This window comes from Herpailurus yagouaroundi, unplaced genomic scaffold, assembly GCF_014898765.1.
Source record: "Herpailurus yagouaroundi ecotype Mexico unplaced genomic scaffold, PumYag 207, whole genome shotgun sequence".
Classification (NCBI taxonomy): domain Eukaryota; kingdom Metazoa; phylum Chordata; class Mammalia; order Carnivora; family Felidae; genus Herpailurus; species Herpailurus yagouaroundi.
The window spans coordinates 4,174,854-4,194,172 of NW_024412438.1; the positions used below are offsets into that span (position 1 = coordinate 4,174,854).

Genomic DNA, 19,319 nt, shown 5'->3' on the forward strand with positions numbered 1-19,319 from the left:
GCTCAGTCTCACAAACCCTGAGATCATGACCTGAGCCCAAACCAAGAGTCAAACGCTTAACTGACTGAGCCACCCGGGCGCCCCTAGACCAGCCTGGTTTTAGATAAAATGTGTATATTTTTTAATTGAGATATAATTCAAATACCATGACCTGCCCTCTTTTAAAATATACAGTTGAGTGGTTTGTGGTGTATTAGCCACATACAAAGATGTGCAGTCATCAACACTGTCTAATCTCAGAATATCTTCATTACCCTAAATGTGTATTTTTATTGTGTCTATTACACTTTAGATAACTGAGCAAGGGAGGTAATATTTTACTTTCCTTACTTGTATGTATTCTAATTATTTATATTACTAATATGTATACTTTTCAGAAAAAAGGATCAAGTTTTGTATCCTTCAATTTTGAACAGAATCTCCAGTCTGGCATCAGAGTATTCTTTGATTTATTTACTTCTCCACAAATAAATTGAGTTGCCTATCCTGTGTGGTAAACAAGTTATTACGATGTCGCGTGAGAACTTCCGTAATAAAAATACACACAGTATTCAATTCACAGAATCCTTGAGACAAGGTGGGAGCAGCAGACTATGCAGGGAAGCTTTACAGAGGAGTTCATGTTCAGAAGTAGGTGTTGGCATCTTTGTTAGAATTTGCTAGAAAGAGAAGGGCTTTGGAGGTCAAAGTAAATAATAAAGGGCAGAGACCTAGTTAGCATGTCTCACAGATCTTTGTTAGTTGTGATGTAGGGCGAGAATTTGGCAGTCCGGTAGTATAGGTGAGTATTCAGCAAACAGTGGAGGACAAGTGGGGTACTTAGGTAGTCAGCTTTTTTTGTGTCGCACTCAAAACCTTGGGGAAACTACATTTTTTGCCTACATTTAAGAAATCTCGAAGAGCATTAAGAAGTCTCGAGAAGCTGGTAGCAGTCAGTTAAGCATCTGACTCTTGATTTTGGCTCAAGTTATGGTCTCATGGTTTGTGGGTTTGAGCCCTGTGTCGGGCCCTGGGGTGAGTGTGGAGCCCGCTTGGGATTCTCTCTGCCCCCTCCCCTGCTCTCTCTCTCTCTAAAGAATTAAAATTTTAAAAAGAAAGAAAGAAAGGAAGGAAGGGAGGGAGGGAGGGAGGGAGGGAGGAAGGAAGGAAGGAAGGAAGGAAAGAAATCTTGGGTTGAAGTTTCTTCTATGTTCTGACTTACAAAGTATTTAAATTTTGTAACCACCTACCATTGCTTCTAATATAAAATTTTAAACCAAAAATTTCATGACCATACCCATTTGTTCTTAAGGATTTTTTCTGTTTTTTTTTTTTTATTTTATTGTTTTTTTCAAAAAAATTTTTTTTTCAACATTTATTTATTTTTGGGACAGAGAGAGACAGAGCATGAGCGGGGGAGGGGCAGAGAGAGAGGGAGACACAGAATCAGAAACAGGCTCCAGGCTCTGAGCCATCAGCCCAGAGCCCGACACGGGGCTCGAACTCACGGACCGCGAGATCGTGACCTGAGCTGAAGTCGGACGCCCAACCGACTGCGCCACCCAGGCGCCCCCAGGATTTTTTCTGTTTTTAAAGTGACATTTTAACATTTTGTGGTTGTACTTTATATTACTGTTCTGCTGGGGCACCTGGGTGGCTCAGTTGGCTAAGCGCCTGACTTTGGCTCAGGTCATGATCTCGCGGTCCATGAGTTCGAGCCCCATGTCCGGCTCTGTGCTGACAGCTCAGAGCCTGGAGCCTGTTTCAGATTCTGTGTCTCCCTCTCTCTCTGACCCTCCCCCATTCATGCTCTGTCTCTCTCGGTCTCAAAAATAAATAAACGTTAAAAAAAAATTTTATATGACTGTTCTTCTTAGGAAGAGGAAATATTTTAAAGTTAAAATTGCTTTTTTGGAAAGTTTTTCTATTTGAGAAATTTGGGATTATTTGTCATTATAGTAAGTAGGATAGCTGCAACGTTATACCTTACTGAAGATATACCTGAGTTTTATTTTCCAGATCTATTAATAGTGAACTACCTTGGTCTTCATGCAGGAGTGAAAGTCCAGCAGGAATAATGACATTGGGGCAGATTGGTACACCTTCATGAGCACACAGAACTGCGACAGCAGGTGGCAGTAGACATCAGGTTTAAGCATGAGTTGCAAAGATTTAACTATCAAAGGGGGAAGGGAAGTAAGGTGTATTGGGGGTTCAGGAAACAGCTGGCTATTGGCCTGTTTAAAGATGTTTGTTTAAAACCAACTACTTCAGGGGCACCTGGGTGGCTCAGTCGGGTAAGTGTCAGACTCTTGATTTTGGCTCAGGTCATGATCTCACAGTTCATGAGTTCAAGCCCCACATCGGGTTCGGCACTGACAGTGCAGACCCTGCTTTGGATTCTCTCTCTCTCCCTCTCTCTCTGTTCCTCCCCCACTCACGTGTGTTCTCTCTCTCAAAATAAATAAATGAACTTAAAAAAAATTACTTCATAATAGAATTCTTCACAGAATAAGAGTTCTGTTTCCAGAAGAAAGAGAAACTTGATGTCAAATATCCCCCCTCTCCCCTCACAACTAAAAGGTGGGAAAATATGAGGGCATTATCTGAGATCTATATAATAACTTCTGCCTTTTTGTTATAAATGAGTATCGCTTTGTACCAGCAAGTACCTAATGTCAGGGGTTAAGAAAAGTGGATATGATTGGGTGAAGACTCCCAAGGAAGAGAGTGGGTGGGTGGTAGTTTGTGTATTCACTGTGACTTCCTTAGATCCCCTTAATATAGATACGGGCCTTCAAGCCAGATTTGTGGTGTTCCTAAGGCTTTAGTTCATTCAAAGTCTGTTACCTAGATTGAGATTATACAGATTAGCAAAAGATGATAATAATGTCAACAAAGATTTCAGAAATGACAATATTGGTAAAGTGAAATAGTAACCACTACTCACTCATTTAAAACAAAATAGGTTCTGTACTATTAAATTTGGTCTTTTTCTATTCTTTTTTTTTTTTTTTAACAGCCAAAATATACTATGTATATTTCACCGTCATTTTTGGAAAGCATCTCAAAGTCAAGTAGACAAGTTTGCAATACAAAGTTCCGGCTACCGTTTTAGGAGGTGTGCAAAGGCATTTTGATACAAATGCACAGATGGTAGTTATATACACCAGAATATTTTAGCTATTTGTAGCCAAGCTCCATAGAATTAGTAACATCTCAGTATACGTGAGAGCAGAAAGATGACCCTAACAATGACAGGATTCGGTTGTAACTTTTCACAGTAAAAGCAGTGACACAAGACAGAACCTCCTTCTGCACCCCACCTTTTTATCTTATTGGCAAAATTGCTGAGTGATTATCCTGTAGTTCCTTATCCAGTCCTTCGTTGCCTGAGTAGGGTTACAGAAGACTGCTGACCCTGAAGACAGACAGAGGCTGAAAACGAGGAGCCAAAGGCAAAAGGGAGATTGGTTAACTTTTTCTAAGCTGCTTGTTACTGTGACTGCTGAGAATTGTAGGCAACTGGAGACTCTCCTAAGCATACCTGGCAACATTTTTCTGCTAGTTTCAGTCTCAAGAGGTAAATTATGTAAGATAAGAATGAAAAATTAGAAAAATAAATTTGTCATCAAGTTGCTAAATAGAAAAAGAAGTTTTAGTATGCAGTAGAGAAAGGAGGGAGGATGAGGGGGTGGAAAGTTCCCACTCACATGTCACCCAGTTCTATGAAACGTCCCCTGAACTCCAGCCTCTTTGCTTCCATTGCGTGCGTGTGTGTGTGTGTGTGTGTGTGTGTACATATACATATATACATATATAATGTATATGTATATATATGTATATATATATGTATGTATATATGTATATATGTGTATATATGTATGTATGTTTTAACTTGTGTCACATTGTAGTGGAATTTTTAGTTTGTCTTTTGTTTACTAGTGAGAAAATGCTCCTTGAGTGTCACAGTGATCATTTTAGTTTTTGCATTTAATGGTCAACACAAACTGCTTTAGAAATAAATCATTCAGATTATGGACTGTGTTTTGAAATCTGTAAGCATTAAAAAAAACAACAACAAACCAAACACCACCAACACCACCACCAAAAATACACCCCTTAAATAGTTTGGGAGTAAGAGGACTTGTTTCCCTGGCATTAAGATAGTGCTTTTGCGGGGCGCCTGGGTGGCACAGTCAGTTAAGCGTCCGACTTCAGCCAGGTCACGATCTCGCGGTCCGTGAGTTCGAGCCCCGCGTCAGGCTCTGGGCTGATGGCTCAGAGCCTGGAGCCTGTTTCCGATTCTGTGTCTCCCTCTCTCTCTGCCCCTCCCCCGTTCATGCTCTGTCTCTCTCTGTCCCAAAAATAAATAAACGTTTGAAAAAAAAAAATTAAAAAAAAAAAAAAAAGATAGTGCTTTTGCATGTATTTTCCTAGCTGAACTACTCATAGGTACTTTCTCCTATCAGTTACTAAAAGCGTATATTAAAACTTTAGGTCTTTTAAAAGCAATCTATAGTTTGCTCTTTTTACGAAATTAGTATTACCTGTGGCTGTTTCATGAATTTCCTGGTAAAGCACAACTTTGGTGACTACCCTTAGAAGACCCATCCATCTATCATAGGTCAAACAAAACCTTTATTTCAATATTTTACCACAACACAGAGTGGTAAACTGAGCTGTCTGTAATATCCCCGTTCAAAAACCCCACATTACCTTCTGTAAGAAAACAGTTTCAGGTGTCAAACACCTTTTCAAGGCAGTTAACACATCTTAGTGACTCACCCTCTGAAAGGTGGTGCCAGTACTGGGTGTGCCCGAGTGACACTGTTTCATCCTTACTGCTGTCAGGTTATCCCACGGCCTCCCCCCCCCCCGCCCCCCGCTTTTAATCACTTTTTTTGTGTAGGTTCCTTAGCTCTGTCCAGGGAATTTGAGACTTGCTAAATAGGAGAGGGTCACATTCTCTTCTCTTACCTGTGCTTTGAGTTAGGTGCCATCTGTGCGCGTAGTCTTTCCTATACCCCCTTGTGAAAAGGTCCAGGATACAAGACTGCGTTACTCCGCTGCTACCTGTCCACTCCCATCCTCTTGTTGTCAGCAGTTGTTCAAGCGGGAAGGCCTGATGGTGTGCGGCTATCTCCAGGTCCTGTTCTGAATGAGTCCTGTTGTCTCACCGTCATATCTATCCATTGTTTATCTTGGAAGCTGCTTGAGCCAGAGTTATTTTGTAGCAGAGAGGAGGACAGTTGGCACAGAGCCCAGCTTCTCGGGGCAGCAGCAGAATATGCAGATCCCCCTGGGTCTTCACATCTCGGGGAAGCCGCCTTTTCTCAGACACAACACCTGAGGGGCAGCCACGTTCTGTCTGAAGCCTTGGAGACACTCAAGATGCCACTTTCCCCCAAATACTGTCCGCTGTGGAAGCATCTGCTCCCGCAAGTGGAGAGAAAGCAGGCCCCTTCCATCGTGCTCTGCAGACGTGGCCTCATCAGGTTCATTCTCAAGTCTCTCATTTTGCAGTAGAAACCGCTCAAATCGCTGCTGCATTTGGCTGAGTGAGCAGTTCACTTTCTCTTTGCGTGGTGGATGTTAGGGGTCTCTGCTTGAGTCCGTATCGTGGTTTGTTTTAATGGCGTACAAAATGAGGGATGGTGAAAGTGAATGTTTCTCATTTCATTGTTGATCTTGCTAATGGAAAAAGTCATTATTGAACCAAATTGGTAAAAGGCATAGGTTTCCTTAAGTCCCAGGTAATTCACACTGACTTGCTAATTCAGATGCTGCTTTTTATGGTTGCCTGTCCTTATCTTTTATTTCATTTTAATGGCCGTAAGTCACTCACATACAGACGGCCCCGTACGTGCACGTTGCCAACTAATTTTCAGATAAAGCTGCCTAGTAGAAACAAATGAAGACTTCTGGGGAGACATCAGAATCGAAGGCCTTATATGATGAGGTAACAAAACATAGGGATTTTATGAAACTTCCTTAATAGAGAGAAAAGGTTGGATACATGATGAAAGAGAAGTTGTTTCCTGTCTGACCTTACTTTGTGAGTCAAAATCCCAGGCGGCCTATTTCTTAATTGTACCTCTTTCCCAACTAGGGGTTTGAGGGGAGAAATCCTGAGAAAAAGACCATAGATGGATAAGTGCTGTGCTGCTGATTGTCACTTCAGGAATGAAATAGGCCTAAAAAAGGGTCGAAAGACTCGTCCTCCTCTGCTGTTGACACCTGGGACAGATGGGCCTCTTGTGTCTGTTCCTGAAATCCTGTTGATGGGCTGGAAGAGCTCCTTGCTGGTGGAGGGTGACATCTGATAACGATTTCCATGTTATCGTTGCTGTTCTTTTCTCATGCTGTTCTCTGAAGGAATTAAACTTCCTCTGGTAATACAAGTGTATGAGTTGACTCTCAATTATAACAGGAGCAGTACGGTACGCTGAGAATGAGTGTGGGTGTGCGTGCACTTCGGTCTGAAACTCCGCGTTCAAGTGTGGCACCTAATGATTTTGTAATTCAAGAAAAGCCCGTTTGAAAAAATACTTGGCAATTATCTGTTAAAACACTTGACTTAATCCTCTGTATGTCAGGGGTGCCTGGGTAGCTCAGTCAGATAAGTGTCCGACTCAGTTTTGGCTCAGGTCCTGGTCTCACGGTTTGTGAGTTCGAGCCTCGAGTCAGACTCTGCCACTGACAATGCAGAGCCCGCTTGAGATCCCTCCCTCCCTGCCTCCCTCCTCTCTCTCTCTGTCTCTCTGCCCTTCCCCCACTTGTGCATGTCCTCTCTCTCAAAAATAAATAAACATTTTTAATATTTTTTTATTTAAAAAAATTTTTTTAATGTTTTATTTATTTTTGAGACAGAGAGAAACAGAGCACAAGCAGGGGAGGGGCAGAGAGAGAGGGAGACACAGAATCCGAAGCGGGCTCCAGGCTCCGAGCTGCCGGCACAGAGCCCAACGTGGGGCTCAAACTCACAAACTGTGAGATCATGACCTGAGCCGAGGTCGGACACTTAACCGACTGAGCCACCCAGGCGTCCCTAAATAAACATTTTTTTAAAATCAGAATACCTCTAGATCCATTAAAGGGACCTGGTTAAAAAAAAATAATCTATTTGTTAAATTTTCTTTAATAAGTTTGGGTGAGCATCCAACTTTGGTTCAGGTCATGATCTCATCATTTGTGGGTTCAAGCCCTTGCGTCGGATTCTGTGGTGACAGCTTGGAGCGTGAAACCTGTGTCCCTTCGGGGGCTTCGGATTCTTGTGTCCCTTCCCTGGTGAGACACACACGTTCTCTCTCAAAAATAAATGAATAAACATTAAAAAAAATTTTTTTAAACAATGTTTGGTCAGGGAACTCCCCCCTCCTTTTCTCAGATGTTTTGGTTCTCTTCTGGTGATAGGCTCCTCGCCAAAGTTTGTGCATTTCTTTAAGGTATTCTCTGAGTATTTTCAGGAGCCAACTTAAGATGATTGCTTACTTATATTTCTAATTTCTAACATAGTTTTACAAGTAACTTATGTTACTTACAATCATTGGGGGGAATTTTGTCCGTAAACCTTTTATTTACATTTTTTAGTGATTGTCCCAGAGTTTGCACCACTTAGTTACAGCTGATCCAGGACCACTTCCAGATAACACTCTCACCTCTCGGGCACCTTATAATAACAACATAATTAGATTCCTCCCTCTCCTCCCTTGTCCATATCATGACTGTCATTAATTTTACTTCTGTGGAAGGACTTCTGTATAAAATCATACCTTGTCAAATACATTGTTGCTGTTATCTTAAACAACCTTACCTGTTAGATCAGTTGAGAACAAGAAAAATCAAAGTTTATGTTTTAGCTTTGTTGTTTCCTTCTTCAGTGGTCTTCCTTTTACAGTGTAGATCTGAGTTTTTGACCTATCATTTTCCTTCTATGTAAAGAACTTTTAGGGGCGCCTGGGTGGCTCAGTCGGTTGAGTGTCCTACTTCAGCTCAGGTCATGATCTCACGGTTCGTGAGTTCAAGCCCTGCATCTGGCTCTGTGCTGACAGCCCAGAGCCTGGAACCTGCTTCGGATTCTGTGTCTTGCTCTCTCTCTGCCCCTCCCCCACTCATGTTTTTTCTCTCTCTGTCTCTCTCTCTCAAAAATGTTTAACATCTTGCAAGCCTGGTCTGTCTGCCGGATACAAATTTCCTCAATTTTTGTCAAACTACGTTTTTATTTCTCCTTCACTTTTATAGGATAATTTCATAGGGTACTGAATTCTAGGTTCGTGGGTTTCTTTTTTCTAACACCTTAATTTCAGTCCAGTGTTCTTGCTTGCATGGTTCTGAGATGAAATTGGATATAATTCTTACTCTGCTCTTCAGTAGAAAAGGTGTTTTTTTTCCCCTCTGGCTTCTTTCAGGATTTTTTTTTTTTTTATCTTTGATTTTCCATAGTTTGAAAAATCTGTCTACATGTATTCGTTTTTGTTTTGTTTTGTTTTGTTTGCATTTATCCTGCTTAGTATTCTCTGAGCTTTCTGCACTTGTGGGTTCAGTGGCTGGCATGAAATTTGGAGAAACTATCGGTCATTGTTTCAAATATTTTCCCTATTCCTTTCTTTCTTTGTTCTCCTTCCGTTATTCCCATTATGCAGATGTTCCAGTGTGTGTTGTCCCACAGTTCTTGGATCTTCTGTCCTGGTTTGTTTGGGGTTTTTTTAGTCTTTTTGTGATTAGCTTTTTAGTTTTGGGGGTTTCTGTTGAGATATCCTCAGACCTGGAGACTGTGTCCTCAGCCATGTTTAGTCTGCTAATGAGCTCATCAGAGCCATTCTTCATTTGTTACTGTTTTTGTTCTCTAGCATTTGTTTTGTTTCTTAGAATTTCCACCTCTCTGCTTCCACTGCCCCTCTGTCCTTGCATGTGGGCCACTTTATCTACCATCATATTAATCACAGTTGTTTTGAATTTCCAGTCTGGTACTTCTAACATCCCTACCGTATCGAAGTCTGATTTTAATGCTTCCTCTGTCTTCAGACTGTGTTTTTTGTCTTTTAGCATGTCTTGTAATTTTTTCTTAATAGGTGGGCATAATATACTGGGTAAAAGGAATTGCTGTGAATAGACTTTTGGCGATGTGGTGCGAAAGTGTGAGGGGAGAGGAAGTGTTCCTTAGTCCTGTGATTAGATCTCAGTCTTTTAGGGAGCCTGGACCTCTAGACTGTGAACTTCACAAATGCTTTTCAGTTTCCTCTTCTCTCTCGAGGTGGGACAGGATGGCTAGAGTAGGGTAGAGTTGGATGTTTCTCTCCCCCCAGAGTTAGTTTAGCAGGAGCTAAAACTAATAAAAGTGGGGGAGATCCCAGTGGCTGAATCTGCTGGAGTTTTCTGCTTTCAGACACGTGTGCACTGAGGCTCTCCCAGTTTGCCAGTTACAGTTCAGGGCTCCCTACTCCGGCAGTGCTTCCCACCAGGCTTTCAGCTCCTGGTTTTCTGCTCTGGTAAATTAGGACTCTCTGTCGGTCACTTCCATCTGGGGGGCAATAGTAGTTTGCCCTGTGACCTCACTTCTAATACAGATCTAAGAAGAGTTGACTTCTCAGTTTGTTTAGCTTTTTACTTTTTGTTAGGATGGAATGGCAGCTTCCTAGCTTCTCCATAAACTTTTTATCTACAAATGTTGCAGTGGAGCTGTGTGTAATTGGGTTATAAGATGATAAAATTGTCTGAATTTCCATCTACATCTCAGCTTTCATCGTGTGGACACTAGTTTCAAAATCTGCCACGTAATAGAACAGTGGGTAGGAGGAACTTTCCAGGAGGTAGCCTGTATAGAATACACACACACACACACACACACACACACACACACTCTCTCTCTCTCTCTCTCTCTCTCTCTCTCTCTCCCTCCCTCCCTCCCTCCCTCCCTCCCCCCATCCCCACCAGGTGCAAAACACTGTTTCAGTGAGTTCCAGTAAAGAAACTACGTTGAATAAGTTTTCCTATACTGATGCTGTTATTGGTAGAGTAATATTAGAGCTTTCCATATCTCAAGACCTCTTCTTTAACACCATAAGGCGAGCCCTTCCCTGTTTCAAAATCTCTAGTGTAATAAGAACGATCAAGAATGTAGAATAGAGCTTCCGGTATTTCTGATTACAGACAGTAAGTCCATGCCGTAATTCTAAGCATCCAACTTGAGGAATGGGAACAAAACGTTGTATTCTTAGGATTCCCAGCCACTCATAACTTCACTGTTCTGTTGCCAACATTAATTAAGTGATAATTAAACTTATTTTTCCTTTCTTTACTGATTTTCCTTTCTGTACAATTTAAGTGGGATTCATTCTGTGGTTAGCAGTGCGAGATGTAGCTATCTTTTAGCAACAACCGAAGTAGGAGTTTAGTCCTCAGCTCGTTGTTGTCAAGCATTCGTGTTTTTATGTACCTAAATGTTTGATGTGCAAGAAACAGAAGTAGTATGTTTAATCATATTATTCGTGTTTTGTTTACAGTAGAATGAGATTGAGGAACAAGTTTTTCAATAGAATATTTTCTGGAAGGAACTTTGTGAGCAGATCTCAAAAACTTTTTTATCAAGTGCTGAAAATGATTGTCAGCCTGTAGCAACACTTCAGAAAGCCTATTGAGGTTTAGGCTTCCTGACTCATATTCATAAAGACATCTTAAAGCATTTAATATTTTTAATGGTCTTAGAACAACCCTGGTAGATGTTTTGTTTTCCTCTGACATTTTCTTCTGTTTTTAATACTGTTCTTTATTACGTCCGGACCAAAGGTTATTATGCATGAAGTGGATTTATTTTGGAGTTTCTCTCCTGAAATTTTGAGCTAAGTTGACTTTTTTTTTTTCTCTGTTTTTTGTTTGTATGTTTGTTTTTTGGTTTGAGACAGAGAGAGTGTGAGCAGGGAGGGGCAGAGAGGGAAGGAGACACAGAATCAGAAGCAGGCTCCAGGCTCCGAGTTGTCAGTGCAGAGCCCGATGCGGGGCTCGAACTCACAAACCATGAGATCATGACCTGAGCTGAAGTCAGACGCTTGAACCGACTGAGCCACCTAGGTGCCCCAAGTTGACATGTTTTAATTAATTTTCACACAATGTGAAGAATTGCCAAAGAGGTATTTTTCTTGGAAGCTTCGAGGATTAAATAGAGTAGAAACATTTTACTTAAAAATTAATATTTTTGGAGCACCTAGTGGCTCGGTTGAGTGTCCGACTCTTGATTTTGGCTCAGGTCATGACCCAGGGTCATGGGATCACGCGTTGTCTCAGGCTCCACACTGAGTATGGAGCCTGCTTAGGATTCTCTATCTCTCTCTGCCCCTCTCCCCTGCTTGTGTATGCACTCACTCTCTCTAAAAAAAAAAAAAAAAAAAAAAAAAAAAATTAATACATTTAATGTTATTTTGTTTAGTGTATTAAAATTCCAGGAAGGTGAGGGGCGCCTGGGTGGCTCAGTGGGTTAAGCCTCCGACTTCAGCTCAGGTCACGATCTCACAGTCCATGAGTTCAAGCCCCGCGTCGGGCTCTGGGCTGACGGCTCAGAGCCTGGAGCCTGCTTCTGATTCTGTGTCTCCCTCTCTCTCTGCCCCTCCCCCATTCATGCTCTGTCTCTCTCTGTCTCAAAAATAAATAAACGTTAAAAAAAAATAAATAAAATTCCAGGAAGGTGAGAATTATGGTAGAAATGCAAACCTGTTATTCTGTCTTACATGATTATTTAAATTCTATTAGCATTTATTTACTTAATTTTAAAATAATGTTCATACTAATTTAGATAACATACTCTTTATATTGTCCGTTTCGTTGTTTATTTAACTATTTGATAGTTCTTGTTTTAGAACATGAAATTAACAGCATTTGTGATAATAAGTATTTCAGGATTTCAGTTTTGCATTAATACATGTACCTTAACTTATTAAATGTTAACACGTGATGCCCAAAAGGAAATTCTTCTTGTTTCAGGGAAAAATTTTTGCCTTTATTTGAAAGTGAATATTCAAATAATTACCACAAATCCAAGTGTCATGCCTTATTTGTATTACTGACAATGTTAGACTGACTATAATGGGTAGTAATCCACTATGTTGATTACTCATAAGTTTTATGATATTGGAAATAACGTGAAAGTAAGCATTTAGTTGTTTGACTTACTTGAGACTGAAGCCAAACTTGGTAAAAATTTGCCTTCATAAATTCATAATATCTTTTAGAAGGAGATATTTTAGAATATTTGTATAATTTTTATTCTTGTCTTCCTCTTTGTAGCTTGCCCTCTCATTAGATTCTGTGGATATGTTTCTCGAGGCCTCATTTCTTTATTCTCCTTCACTTCTTGGCAGTCACTCGTTATAATGGCAAAATACAGAAGCCCTATTTTTGAGCGTGTATTTCTTCCCTTACTAGTGAATTTCAGCTTTTTTTCTTGTTCTGGTGTTTAATTCTCTGCTTTGAATTATCTGTTTATATGTTCACTCATGTTTATTTTGAGATACTGGCTTTTCTGTTATTTTTTTTTAAGCTATTACCTCATTGTTTTCCTCTCTATAGATATTGTTGTTACCTTTCTCCCAGAAGAATGTGGGAAGAATTTCAAGTTGATTTGCATTTTATTCTAAACCCACTAAGCTTGGAAGTCGGAACTAGGATTCTTCAGGGTCTATACCCTCAATGCAGCACCTGTTAAGAAGGTTTCAGAAGCAAACATTAAAAAAAAAAAAAATCATCAACAGAAGGAGTAAGCAAACACAGCTAAAAACAGGATTAAGTTCTGCAGGAACTTCAAATAATACAGTTGTTGAATTCAGAATGTAAAGTGTTTGTGGCACCTGGCTAGCTCAGTCAGTAGAGCCTGTGACTCTTGATCTTGGGGTTGTGAGTTTGAGCCCCATGTTGGATGTTGTGAATCTTCCATTAAAAAGTAAAAAAGGAATATCAACTATTTGAAATGATTAGTGTCTTAAAAAAGTAATTAGAGAAAAGGATAAACCTTTAAGAAAATAACCAGGCAGAGTTTCAAAAGAAGCCAATGGAATATATTTTCTGGATATGAACAGTGTATTTTCGAGGTGAAAAAAATTCACCCATTTACTTTTATTTATTATTTATTTATTTTTTTAGTCTTTATTTATTTTTGAGAGAGAGATAGCATGTGAGCAGGGAGGAGCAGAGAGAGAAGGGAGGGAGGGAGGGAGACAGACACAGAATCCGAAGCAGGTTCCAGGCTCCGTGCTGACAGCTCAGGTGTGGGGCTCAAACTTACGAACTGTGAGATCACGACCTGAGCCCAAGTCAGACACTTAACCCACTGAGCCACCCAGGCACCCCAGCACCCATTTACTTTTAAAGGCTCAGTGAGTAATAGTGTAAGCATTCATTATAGATGCAGCTGTGGAGAGAATAGTGAACTGGAAAATAGTGTTGAGAAAATTACCTAGAATGTAGCAGGGCCAGAGATGTCAAATGTGGTAGAAATAATAAAAGATGATAAAGGATGGTAGTAAGTCCAATATGTTCTAGTTGGAGTCCTGAAGAATAACTGTGGAGATTTAGTATTTGAAGGGTAATATTCCAGAATTATTTATGATGGACACATTCTGAGGTTAGGGAATAAAAGAATGTTATCTTCAAATGCTGACAGAAAATAACTGTCAGTTCTGGAGAGAGCTTCTCCAACTCACAAGGTTAGCAGAATGGATTGCACACAGAACAAGGTACTGTTTCCAACTATTTTGCTGGAAGTTACAAAAAATTAAAACAATTGCCTTTGTAAAAAGGATGAAGGATGCTGCAGCAATTTCAGGAGCACAGTAGACAGATGAGATATCACAGTAGGAGATGAGTGGAAGGCAAACAGTTATAGAAAAGTGGCATTAGAAGAAGCACGTGCGAAAACAGTGGGAAAGAAAGAACAAAATGGAAATGAACAAAGCTCAAAAGGTTAGGCGATGTGTGATGTATATGGTAACAGGGAGAAGATATATAAGATAGCATAATTGATACCTTCAAAGAGGAAGGCAGAAATTTTTATTTAGATTTACTGTTAAAGGCATAATACAAAGAAATACAAAGTCTATTCAATAAATAGACTGAAAGGACGTGTTAGGTCTCATTTAATATCGTTGCCTGAGTGTTTATCATGGAAACCACAGTTACAGTCTTAGATTTTATCAGTAAAGCTAAGAATCTCTTTGCGATCCAGATCAAAGGATCAAGTTACCTCTGGAGGATAAAATTCGGGGTGTTCTCAAACGTCAAAATTCAGAACCAAAATAATAATATTCATAATGCCCTCAAATTGGACAGACTTCTTTTGAGAGACAGAGAGTGTAAGCAGGGCGGGGGTGGGGGGCGGCGCAGAGAAAGAGGGAGAGCGAGAATCTCGAGCAGGTTCCACCCTCAGCACGGAACCCGACACGGGGCCAGATCCCAGGAGCCTGAGATCATGTGACCTGAGCTGACCTGAAGAGTCGGATGCTCAACCAACTGAGCTGCCCAGGTGTCCCCAAATTTGCCTTTTAAACCAGTTTTGCATATACAGTTCTGTGGGCATCAACTATATTCACATTGTTGTGAAACCATCATCACCATCCACCTGCAGGATGTTTTCAGTCTTCCCGTCACTGAAATTCTGTGCCCCACTGAACAGTGACTACCTTTCTCTGCAGTGCGTGGCAGCTGCCATTCTGTTGTGTGTCTCTCTAAATTTGACTACTCCAGGTACTTCCTATCAGTGGAGTCCTAGAGTATTGGTCTTTTTGTGGTTGGCTTGCTTCCTTTTAGTTTAATATCCTCGAGGTTCATCCATGTTGTATGACATATGTCAAACTCTCCTTCTGTTTTAAGTCTGAGTAACAAGTAGTTGTATGCGTATGCCACATTTTGTCTGTCCTTCACCTGCCAGTGGTCGTGGACGGATGTGCATCTTCCTGCTGGCTATTTGTGAATAATGCTGCTGTGGACATCAGTGCGCAGATATCAGCACGAGTCCCTCACTTCACTTCTTTGGGGTATTGGCAGATTTAACCATGAAAATTAAAATGACCTAGGTTTTTTGGCACTAGATTAGTTGCTTACAAGGTTTATATGGAAAAATAAGCAGCAGTGACATTGCTGAAAAGAGCAGTAACGTGTAGGAATCTGTCTTACCAGGACATGAAACCAGGTTGAAATGTCCAGCACGTTGTGGTAGTGGTGCATGGACAGACAGAAAATCAGTGACCCAGAATGGAGTATATAGCAACAGACGCGCGTATATGCACGTGGGGGTGCGTGGGTGACTCAGTCGGTTAGGTGTCCGACTCTGGATTTCAGCTCAGGTCATGGTCCCAGGCTTGTGGGATCTAGCCCCGCATCAGGCTTTGGGTGGACGTGGAGGCTGTTTAAGATTTTCTCTGCCCCTCTCCCACTCACACCCTGTGTCTCTCAAAAAGAAAAACAAAAGAATTCAGTTCATGAAAAGTGTAGCATTTCATGTCACAGAAAGAAGGACAAAATGATTCAGCAAATCCCATTGGAACTAGGTGGCTCTCTAGGAGATTTTATACATCCATAGACATACGTATATTTTAAACGCCATGAGGGTTTTCATCTCTCTCACTGCTGTTTTTCCTTTGAGAATAAAGATGCCATTGTTATCCCCATTTGAAAAAAAAAGACGACGCTGCTTTGATTCCACTTTATCTTCTAACTCTGACCGCCTACTTCTCAGTTCCCTTGCTGTCCTTTACTTGACTTCACGTTTTTCTCTGCCCATTCTCTTTTGTACCCACTCCCGTCAGGTTTTTGCTCTCGCGCTTTCCAGAAAGTGCTGTTGCGTGGTTACCAGTGACCCCGTGGGGCCACGTCCCGTAGCTGGATGCACGCTGTCATTTCTCTTTGATCCACCAGCAGCACTGGGGTGGCAGCCCTTGGGCCTCACGTCCGGGGTACCGCATGTTCACTCACGCTAAGTTTTTTTTTTCCCCCTGTTGTTACCTTCTGGCCCCTTAGTCTTTGCTGGTTCTTCTTCATCTGTTGACGTGGCCGTGCCTCACCTGGTTATGTCAGCCCGTCTCAGGGCTTTAAATATCTATGTGCCGCCGTTCCGATTTGAAACTTCCTGCTCAGACTCCTCTACTGGGGTGTTTAGAAGGCATTTCAGTCCTAACATGTCCCAGACTGATCTCCTGACATTTACTTTCCGTCCTCCACCACAGTCTTTGTGATTGATCTTCTCGTCGCGTACGGTGTTTTACCCTGGTCCATGGTCGCTGTCATCTCTCATCAGGATAACTGCTCTGGGTTGCTAACAAGACCCTGGTCACTTTATGAAGCACGAGGAAGAAAGCAGCTAGAGGGAGGGCCTGTTGGAAGATTTAAATGAAATCTTGTCACCCTTCTGCCCTTCCTCTGCCTCAGAACCTCCTAGTGCTTCCCCTTTCAGGCAGTAAAAGCTCAAGCCTTGGTAACGGCCTAAAACGTCTGCCTGATCGTCCCCTCCGCACATGTTGCGTTCCTGTCCCCATTCAGTTGCTCAGGTCCTGCCCCACCAGTGTTCTTGGTGTTCCCTTTCATCACTTCCTCACTTGAGGTCTTTGCCAGTGAGGCCTCGCCCAGTGCCACAGCCCCGTTTTTGGCAGACTCCTGGCTCTCTTGGTAGCCTTCAGTTTTTCCCAGAACGGTCACCACCTTTTAGCAAATGATATTTTGAAAATCTGTGTTTTTCTTTATTGTTTTCCTCTTCCATTAAAATATAAGCTATGTGAGAACAGGGATTTTTGTCTTTATTCTTTCACAAATCTCCAACACTGAGTATACACCCAATATATATTGTCCAATGAAGAATTAGGTCACGTACCTCTTCTACATAAAACCTTCTATTGGTGTTCCCTTCCCTCTCTTGGACTGACAGAAGTCTGCCCTTGCACCTCCTGCCTCAGGGCCTTTGCTCTTGCTGTTTCATCTTTGGGGTATTACTCTTTTCTCAGGTATATAAATCCCTCCTTAACTGCCCTTGGGTTTCTGGGGAATTGTGATCTTCTCAATTGGGACTTTACTGTCACCCTGTTTTAATGTTGTAAATCATTTCCAACCCTAGAGTTTCCTCCTCTTCCATGCTCTGATTTTCTGCATAGCATATTTCACCCTCTGAAATACTGACTGTTTGACTTCTCTTTTTATTGCCTCTCCCCTGCTCATGCATTAGAATGAAATATCCATGTTAAAAGGAATTTTTTCCACTGGTGTTATTCTTTGCACTTAAACGGTAGGTACTTAATAACTATTGCCTGAAAAAAAATGAGTTCCTGATTAAGCAAGAATTCAAGATTATAAAGTAAAATCAGTAGTGTTTTTGCATATCATCAATTTAGAAAAGCTAACAAAAACTTCATTCATGCATGTAACATTTTTTATGAAATATTTAGAAATAACCTTGACAGCAAGTGTTTAGGATCTGTTTGAATAAGATTATAAATATCCAGTAATACTAAAAACTTTCACTAGATAAAATTGCTTTCTTATTGTAGAGCTAATGTTAGTGTTGAGATATCTTTTTTCATACACACACACACACACACACATATATACACATACACATACACTTAAAGACATTTAGAGTTTTTTTCAAACTTCAAATGGATCTCAGGGCCACCGCTAAGTATATATATGCAAAAATAATGAGGAAACCTTATGAAAATCTTCTAAAATTAGTGATTTGGGATATACAAGTCTATGAACTTAAAAACCCTTGGATTTGTGCTCTAAAAGATGGAATTTTATGGTATGTGATTATATTTCCATAATACTATAAAATAACCCAAGGAAATTCTGCAGGAATACAAAAAAGAAAAATGAGTCTTTTCAAGTATTAGAAGTTTTTATAAAGTTAGAATATCATACATTGTGTTAGTGGCTCGGAAATAAGCGTAAATGTGAATGAAGTAAAATGGAGAGCTTAAAGAAAGACCCGAGTGTGAATTAACATGAAGTGCATAATGGAAATCCTCGAAACAGACAGACCTTCTGAGGTAAAGGCTGCTTACCTACTCACAGGTTATTTTCAAAATTCAAGACAGGTAAATAATTTAAAGAAAAAAGAAAAAAAATTCAGTGAAGATGAAGGGAAGATTGTTGTCTTCAGAAGGACATGACCTTTCCAAGTAATCTGTGACAACAGCATTAGAGCTAGAGAGACTGTTTTATTGAACGTAATGGCTAAAAGCTTTGGCTGTGAAATGAGACTAGGTTTAAGTCATGGCTCAGTCACTTAACTGGTTAGGTGATGCTGGGCAGGGAATATCTACACTGTTCTCTTTTTTCTATTTAATGAAGTCAATTATAGTAACTGCAGCAGTTACTACAGTCAGGATTGGATGAGAGAGCGTGTAACGTACTTAGTACAGTTTTTCGTATGTATTTGAATGCATAAAACTTTAAGAAATCTAACAGGAAGTGGAAAGACAACTGATAAGTTGAGGGAAATAAGTGTAACATGGCAGAAGAAAAGAACTTATTTCTGACAGGTTAAGGGCTCTTCTAAATCAGTAATGATAAACTCCACAATTTAGAAAGATAATATGGACCAGGACCTTTTAACAGTTGTTTCAGTGCTGAAGAAGTACACACGGCCAGCAAAGTCATGTCACCAGAAGTTCCCAATAACAGGTAATAAATGAAATGTAAATAGAAATGCAAAAAAAAAAAAAAAAAAAAAAAAATTGTAGATTGTGAAATCTTAAGCACTGACAATGGGAGTAAAAAGGCTTGTCTTCACATTTAGAACATTGATGTCTCACCAGAAAACTCACATGGCTTAATGTAAGCCATAGACAGAAAACAGTATGGCCGGTGCGGGAGCCCAGGCCCGCAGCAGGGAAGTTAGCACAGGAACACGTGGCCTTTACAACCAGAGAACTGTAAGCGTGGGGACCCCCTGGAGGGGGTTTAAATGTGTAAAGTGGGCAAAAAGGCATTTGATAAAAACAGGACAATAACAAGTAGATTTGAAAATGAACTTAAATAGTAAGTAATCCTAGAAATAATGGCATTTGAAATGAGAACTCCATGAACTTACTAGAGCAGGAAATGGCAGATAGTAAAATTTTTGAAGATTGCTGTAATCAAATCACCCGAATTGGCAGTGTTTAATTTCAGAATTATCAGGATCAGGCTATCAGGTGGTATTGTTGTTTCTGCTCTAAGAAGCATTGCCTAACAGTATGGAATATCACACATCATAAAGTATTATCTTGAGTTGTAGAAATGTATTGTTTTATACATTCTGTGTTTGTTTGGGTTTTTTTATGTTTATTTTTGAGAGAGAGAGAGCACGAGAGAGGGAGGGTCAG

General features: G+C 40.6%; 1 protein-coding gene and 1 long non-coding RNA gene across 8 annotated transcripts in view; one reads left to right on the forward strand and one right to left on the reverse strand.

The window, feature by feature from the left end:
• ASH1L (ASH1 like histone lysine methyltransferase) overlaps positions 1–19,319 on the forward strand; it is a 193,164-nt gene that overhangs the window by 35,781 nt on the left and 138,064 nt on the right. The gene's annotated exons all lie outside the window — the stretch shown is intronic.
• On the reverse strand, positions 2,419–18,951 carry LOC121015636 (uncharacterized). The gene is made up of 3 exons (XR_005783912.1): positions 18,569–18,951; positions 5,064–5,070; positions 2,419–2,429 (listed from the first exon to the last, which is right to left on the reverse strand). It is a non-coding gene; the product is annotated as an uncharacterized LOC121015636 (long non-coding RNA).